The sequence below is a fragment of the Salminus brasiliensis genome, chromosome 13 (genome assembly GCF_030463535.1).
Source record: "Salminus brasiliensis chromosome 13, fSalBra1.hap2, whole genome shotgun sequence".
Lineage (NCBI taxonomy): Eukaryota > Metazoa > Chordata > Actinopteri > Characiformes > Bryconidae > Salminus > Salminus brasiliensis.
Genome location: NC_132890.1, coordinates 32,351,789 through 32,359,718, shown reverse-complemented (window position 1 = coordinate 32,359,718; position 7,930 = coordinate 32,351,789).

Below are 7,930 nucleotides of genomic sequence, written 5' to 3'. Positions count from 1 at the left end.
AATTGAAAGTATCCCAATCCTACAGAATTAGACATGCAAACAGTTAACACACAAATCCACTGTGTGAAGGAAACATCAGCAAGTTAACCCCCCCAGCATTTTAGATAATTACCATTTGCATCGCCAAGTCATGCCTGCAACCACAACCACTCATAAACCAAGACCCTGCAACACTCTCCTCTCAGAACCCAAAAGCAACCAGCAATACCTGCAGTTTGGGCATGTCTGTCTTTTAAAACACCTCAATCATGTCAGCTGATGAACACCACCGGGTTGTATGTCACATGACTGTTGAATTCAAATTCTCATCACCTGTGAAACATTTGATTGGTTGCCATCATCCTTACTTTATCAGAATACTTCTAAATCAGTCATTCCCAATCTTGCCCCCGGATTACTCCCAACTAAATGACATTGACTAATATGGTTCATTCGAGTGCTCAACGGAAGATTGTATACACCAGATGGTTGACTAGTTTATTGGCTTGTTGGAAGATCCACCCACTAAGCATGGAGATCCGTAGAAAACATCACAAAACAATTACAATGAGTTCCACCTGTAGGCACCACTTCACTGGCTGTTCGGGGGCAATTTTAACTTTAGTGCTTCGCCAGCTTTGACCAGGGCTTTTGCTAAAAGCCTGGGGTTATGTACATTTTGGAGGTCTAGGTTTAGGGACTGTTGTGTAACAGTTTTAGGGTTGTGGAACTGTCAGTTCCATGTACTGAACTCTCATTAGTCAACTATGCCAAGGAAAGTACAGTTTCACATTCTAAGGCCCCTTTAAACATGGCCAGCTTGTCATGGCCTAGGTCAAACGGTATGTTAGATTGCTTAAAAAGTGGAAGGGTATCGCAGAAAATCATACATTCAATATGATCAATAAGATATCTAGCCCTGGGAGGGAGGCAACTGGTGCTGGTTATATGATGATGAGATGCTTTCACCCTCAATCACCCCCCCCCCCACACACACACACACACACACACACACACACACGCGCACACAGTGTTTGCATTCATTGACCTTCAACAGCTCCATAGAAACAGGTCATTTGTGTTAAGTAAAGAACGAAAGAGCCTTCTAATGACACTGCAAGTGTCATGTATCCATACACACACACAAACACACAGCGTTGGAGCACAAAGGTCCATTTGGGTGGTGTCATAAGCACTTAAAGCAATCCTTCATTAGCAGGAGCTCGACTGGCCTTGCTATGGTAGCAATATGGCTTTTGCTCCGCCGCATTCTCATGGCTCAAAGGCCATTTCCAGTGCTTCTTTCTAGGCATGTCATGGACATCTCCATCTCTGGAGATACACACAAATTTCTGTCTCTGTTAGTTGGTAGTGGAATAGGCAGCACCGCTGGTGTTTCTATCTTTTAACACCCAATGTTTGATCTCCGGCAGGACAGTGGATAGGCTCAGTTGTTCTGGCTGCTGATCACTGCTGCCACAGGGTTGCTGATTTAAATTTCACCAGGGGGCGGTGGGAAATCGGTATAATACAGTAGAAGGCTGCCCACACACTGAGCGCAGCGGGTTTCGTCTGCATTTTTTCGTTCTTCCAGGGTGTTTGGGCCCCTAGACTTACACGAGGAATACTAATGTGGGTCTGTACCAAACAAAACAAAAATTACACAATTGGAAAAGGTCAGCTGCCTTTTACAATTGATGATCTCTCCCTGACACAGAAACCAACATTTATTTGCTAGGAACCAGAAAGTTCTGTCCATGGGTTTCATGTTGGCCCCCATATGGATGTCCCACTAGGGTCCCACCAGGGTCAGCGATGGAACCAGGATTGAACTCAGGCTGAACATGAGAGATTAGGGTGGGCTGTAACAATTGGGCCCATTTGGGAAGACCAACTGAGTCACAGCTGTATTTCCTACAGTGGTGCCACAACTGTCCAGAGCAAGGGATGGGGAGCTCGGTCCTGGAGGGCAGGATTCCTACACAGTTTGGTGATCTTCCTGGTCTGTTAGGCTGTGTTCAGACTGCAGGCAAATCAGATACCTTCAAGCCATTTCATCCACATCTCCATCTCTGGGGATACATACGAATTCCAAACATTAGAAATCACTCTGGACTCTGGCCCTCAGTCCCCCACCCCTGGTCTGGGAGAGATGGTCATTTTTTTCTGGGTGTCTTTAGGGTTCTCAGATGTAAAGGTGCACAGATCAGGCATATTGTTCTTTCATACATTCATCTTCAACCAGTTTGGTAGCATTACAGAATATAATCATATATATATTACTGAACACATCGATTCCCTACTTCAGAATGGTGGTGAATTCTGTGGAAGAAACCCATCAGAAATCAAATACCATATGTGAAAAAGCCTTGCAGTGCTGCCGTGACCATGAACTCCAGCGCCGCTTCAAATATAACACCCCTGCCGAGCATTTCTGGTGTTGTGATTGAACGCCTTATCAAACATGCCTGTGATCAAACACAAGCGCCTTGAATCAATGCTGGGTAGATGAGCCATGCGATCACACATGTAAATTAGCTTTGATGGCAAATACGCTCTCTGTTAATGACGGCTCAGCAGGCGTACGCAGACGCGCTCATGAAAGAACCATAGAATAAATATTTCATTCTGCCTCGGGCCTTTCTTAGGAAAACACAGGCTTGTTAAATATAGCAGAAAATGAAGCTAGCCTATCCTTGCAGAACATTATGGAGATTTAAAGGTTAACTGTCCTTTGCTGTTGAGCTGCAGAAGCTAACTTTGTGATCTCTGAAACATGAATTTACTTCTATTAAATTTATTAAAATGTCCTCACACAAATGACCTGTCTCCCGAGGCAGGATTCCTTGCTTGGCCAGCTAACTTTAGGCTTAGTTACTGGGTTTACTGGGTTTCATCCCCATGGCAAGTTATGCCAAATGTGTCTGAGCTGCTCCAGGTCAGGTTAGGTTCAAGATTTACAGTGTGTTTACAGTTGTCCAGAGCAATGATGGCCATTAACACATTGCTATGCCTTAGCTGGACGGCGTGATGCGAAGGCGTGGCCAAAGGGTGGACGACTTCCTGACTCAATATTTATCATTATAATTCATGCTGTTCATGCTTGCAGCTCACTCACTCGTGTTTAGGGGGTTGAAGATTCTCCACAAGGGGGCAGTGTTAGTGCTCAAACAGCTTTGGGTGCTTCACGTCAATGACACTGTGTGCACTGTGTTTTAGAATCAGAACTCAGTATATTGAAGATAAAAATGATGAATTATGAAATAATTTCGGAAAAGGGAAAAGGGGGCGGTATACATCACATCTCATACACTCATGGGCAGTGGTGGCTCAGCAGTTAGAGTTGTGGGTTCGATACCCGGGCTCGGCCAGCTGCCCTTGAGCAAGGCCTTGATTCTTCACCCTCTCTGATCCCTGGGCACTGAAGTTGGGAGTTGGGACGTCCCCTCCGTTGTTAGGACGGTCTGCTGGCGCTGGTTCTGATTCAGTAGTGCGTATTTGGCTTCTCTGTGTAATTTCCTGCAGCACAGATGCATATCTAGGACAAATATTATTACCAGGTTACAAACGTCACTCTTTTTCTGCTCTGTATTACTTACATTTCAGCCCTCCACCTTCAGACACCACACCCACCCACACACACGCACACACACACATCCACACACATCCACACAAACATATGGTGTGACGTACACCCAGGCCATACCCTCAGTAACGCACTCGTCATGCAGTGACCTGCTTTAGACTGACACTGACTGTGTGCATGTGTGAGTGTGTGTGTGTATATGTGTGAGTGTGTGTATATGTGTGAGTGTGTGTCCTCTCCTGCAGTCTGGAGATGTCTCAGTAAAGGTTACACTCTCGTCACACAGCTGTCGTCTATTTCTCCTGCTCCCCTGCAGCATACACACACACACACACACACACACACACACACACACACACATAACCAGCAATAAAACTTTAAAGGCAGTTTGTTGTCTTCCTTCTGTACGCTTCAATAATTGATCCCGGGTGTGTGAGAGTGTGTGCTTATGGATGTGTGTTTGGGAGGGGGGTAGATTGGGGTCTCTGTTCTGCTGGAATGTTCCTGCCCTGCCCATAGCTCTGTTTTGAAGGCACGCGTGTATACACACACACAAACACACACGCAAACACACTCACACACACTCTTTCTGAAGATGCAGACTGTTGAGAATTGCAGGGTGCTTCTCAACCATCTGTTTAGCTTGTGTGTGTGTGTGTGTGTGTGGATAGGGGAGTGTCTGTTGGTGGGCTAGTGTTGAGATTTCATGCTGACGTTTCTTAGTGGGCTCCAGTGAGTTCACTGTGCTCTTTCTCTCTCTCTCTCTCTCTCTTAACCTTATACACATTTGTATGTATGGCTTGTCTAGTCCCTGTAAAAAAGCATTTGCCAATATAATAGGACGATCTACAGCAGACCAGCATGGGCCTGTTGGCACCATGCCTGATGCCAGGTGTGGATTAGATGGGTATAAAGCCCCCCAGCACTGAGCTGTGGAGCAGTGGAACTGGTACCATCCGGTACTTTCGGGATGATTTGGGGAGTTGAGGGAATGATGAGGTGGGGTGGTGATCATCATCATTTAACATCCTGACCTCACTAACGCTCTTGCTGCTGATTGCAATCAAATCCTCACAGCAATGCTCCTCCAGAATCTAGTAGGAAGTGTTTAGTAGAGACAGTAAAGCTCTCTCTTCCTCTCTCTCTCTCTCTCTCTCTCTCTCTCTCTCTCTCTCTCTCTCTCTCTTTCGGGAAAAGCGAATGCTCCTGTAAGCAGTAGACGCTCTGACTCACTCTGAGGACCAGTGAGTAAATCTAAAAGCACACCCTGCTGTGTGCTGTGCATGCATGTGTGTGCCTGAGTAAGTGGTAGAGTGTGTGTGAGCTTGTGTGTGTGTGTGTGTGTCAGTAAAATGGCTGGGCTCTTTAAAAGCATTCTTATGTGAGAACTGTAATTTTACCCCACTGCCCGTATTTCACCAGTCCTACAGTGAGCGGTCTTCATCTGTCACAGTAATATCCTGATAATTGAGCTCATTCTTAAAGAGCACTCTAACAGGCACCAACACAATCGAATCGAATCACGGTAGAATCTGTGATTTGATGATTCACTGAATCGTTCACTAAGGAACAGTAGTACTGAATCCTTGTGAGATCAAAGGGTTACACTCCTGCTGTGTGTCTCATGCAGGCGGCTTTTCTATTTTAAAGGAGCAGTGCTTGATTCCCTTTTCCTTTTCTTACTAGTTCAAAACTGTGAAAGATATAGAACATAATAATAATAATTATTATTATTATTATTATTATTATTTATTTATTTATTTATTTATTTAACAATTTATATATTTTTATAGTTAAAAAATTCTGATGTCATCAGCCTATGTTTGAAAAAGCACCACCCAGACCAGCTCCTCGTCAGAGTTTACTCTGATCTCCTGTCAAGCTGTATGAGACACTCTGAGCACCCTGTTACTCCACCCCTATCTCCTATAGCTAAGTTCACATTACTCCACCCTCTTTTCCATAACTCCCCATTACTCCGCCCCATCTCCATAACGCCCTGTTACTCCCAGCCCACTCTCTTTAACATCCCATTATCCCACTCTCATCTCCTCAATGCCACATTACTTCACCCCATCTATGTACTACTCTACCCCATCTCCTTTACACTCCAGTACTCCACCCCATATCCTCAACGCTCCATTACTCCACCCTATCTATTTAACACCCCACTACTTAACCCCATATCCTCAACGCTCCATTACTCCACCCTATCTATTCAACACCTAACTCTTTCACCCCATCTCCTCTACACCCCTTTACTCCATCCTTTCTCCTCAGTGCCTCATTACTCCACCCATCTCCTTAATGCCTTATTACTACACCCAATTTCTTTAATCCTCCATTACTCCACCCGATCTCCTTACAGCCCCATTACCACACCCAATCTCTTCAACACTCTGTTACTTTTTATTATTATTATTATTATTATTATTATTATTATTATGTTAACTGAACAGCCAGTCATTTTTTCAGCTTTTTAATGTCATGTTTAATTTCAGTAGGTTTAGCTGCGGGGCCGATGGATTATCTGTGTGTGTCATATCCGCTTTGCACTGACCTTTAGCCGCGGGCAATCGAAGACCGTCTGCATGAATATTCTGCAGCCGAGGGGTTTTACAATTTCATCAGGTCCCCACAGAGGCACACAGTGGAGCTTCAGTCCCACAGATTGCAAAAAGTGCATTGAAACTTGATTTCAGAATTTGATCATCCTACACAGACGACCATTTCAACAACATAGCAACCACCCAAAATAACGCTGAGACCAATAATCCAACCAACACCACCCTAGCAACCACCTGGAATACCATTACATATTGTAGTGTGACCCTCCCATTTACTCGCTTATTCACACACACTCATTTGTGTTGTGTGCTGCATGTACCTGGAGGGTTGTGGTTTGTGTGTGTGTGTGTGTGTGTGTGTGTGTGTGTGTGTGTAGGTGACTGGGTTTTAAATGTCCTGCCAGCAAGGGGCCACGGAGATGCTCCACACACTGCTGGATCAAATTCAATTTGAGCACCAGGAGTGGTTCATCTCATCACACACACACACACACACACACACACCCACACACATATGCTCCTTCGGACCACACACTGGCACCCGGCCACAGGCTGTTTAAGAACCTTCTCATGCAGACAGACTGGAGGAGTGCAGGAGAAAGTCCAGATAAAAGACTCTGTAGTAGCCGAGTCCAAGTCCAGATAAAAGACTCTGTAGGAGCCGAGTCCAAGTCCAGATAAAAGACTCTGTAGTAGCCGAGTCCAAGTCCAGATAAAAGACTCTGTAGTAGCCGAGTCCAAGTCCAGGTAAAAGACTCTGTAGTAGCCGAGACCAAGTCCAGATAAAAGACTCTGTAGTAGCCGAGTCCAAGTCCAGATAAAAGACTCTGTAGTAGCCGAGACCAAGTCCAGGTAAAAGACTCTGTAGGAGCCAAGTCCAAGTCCAGATAAAAGACTCTGTAGTAGCCGAGTCCAAGTCCAGGTAAAAGACTCTGTAGTAGCCGAGTCCAAGTCCAGGTAAAAGACTCTGTAGTAGCCGAGTCCAAATCCAGATAAAAGACTCTGTAGTAGCCGAGACCAAGTCCTGGTAAAAGACTCTGTAGTAGCCGAGACCAAGTCCAGATAAAAGACTCTGTAGTAGCCGAGTCCAAGTCCAGGTAAAAGACTCTGTAGTAGCCGAGTCCAAATCCAGATAAAAGACTCTGTAGTAGCCGAGACCAAGTCCTGGTAAAAGACTCTGTAGTAGCCGAGTCCAAATCCAGATAAAAGACTCTGTAGTAGCCGAGACCAAGTCCAGGTAAAAGACTCTGTAGTAGCCGAGTCCAAGTCCAGGTAAAAGACTCTGTAGTAGCCGAGTCCAAGTCCAGGTAAAAGACTCTGTAGTAGCCGAGTCCAAATCCAGATAAAAGACTCTGTAGTAGCCGAGACCAAGTCCTGGTAAAAGACTCTGTAGTAGCCGAGACCAAGTCCAGATAAAAGACTCTGTAGTAGCCGAGTCCAAGTCCAGGTAAAAGACTCTGTAGTAGCCGAGTCCAAATCCAGATAAAAGACTCTGTAGTAGCCGAGACCAAGTCCTGGTAAAAGACTCTGTAGTAGCCGAGACCAAGTCCAGATAAAAGACTCTGTAGTAGCCGAGTCCAAGTCCAGATAAAAGACTCTGTAGTAGCCGAGACCAAGTCCAGGTAAAAGACTCTGTAGGAGCCAAGTCCAAGTCCAGATAAAAGACTCTGTAGTAGCCGAGACCAAGTCCAGATAAAAGACTCTGTAGTAGCCGAGTCCAAGTCCAGGTAAAAGACTCTGTAGTAGCCGAGGATTTGGACTCGGCTACTACAGAGTCTTTTATCTGGATTTGGACTCG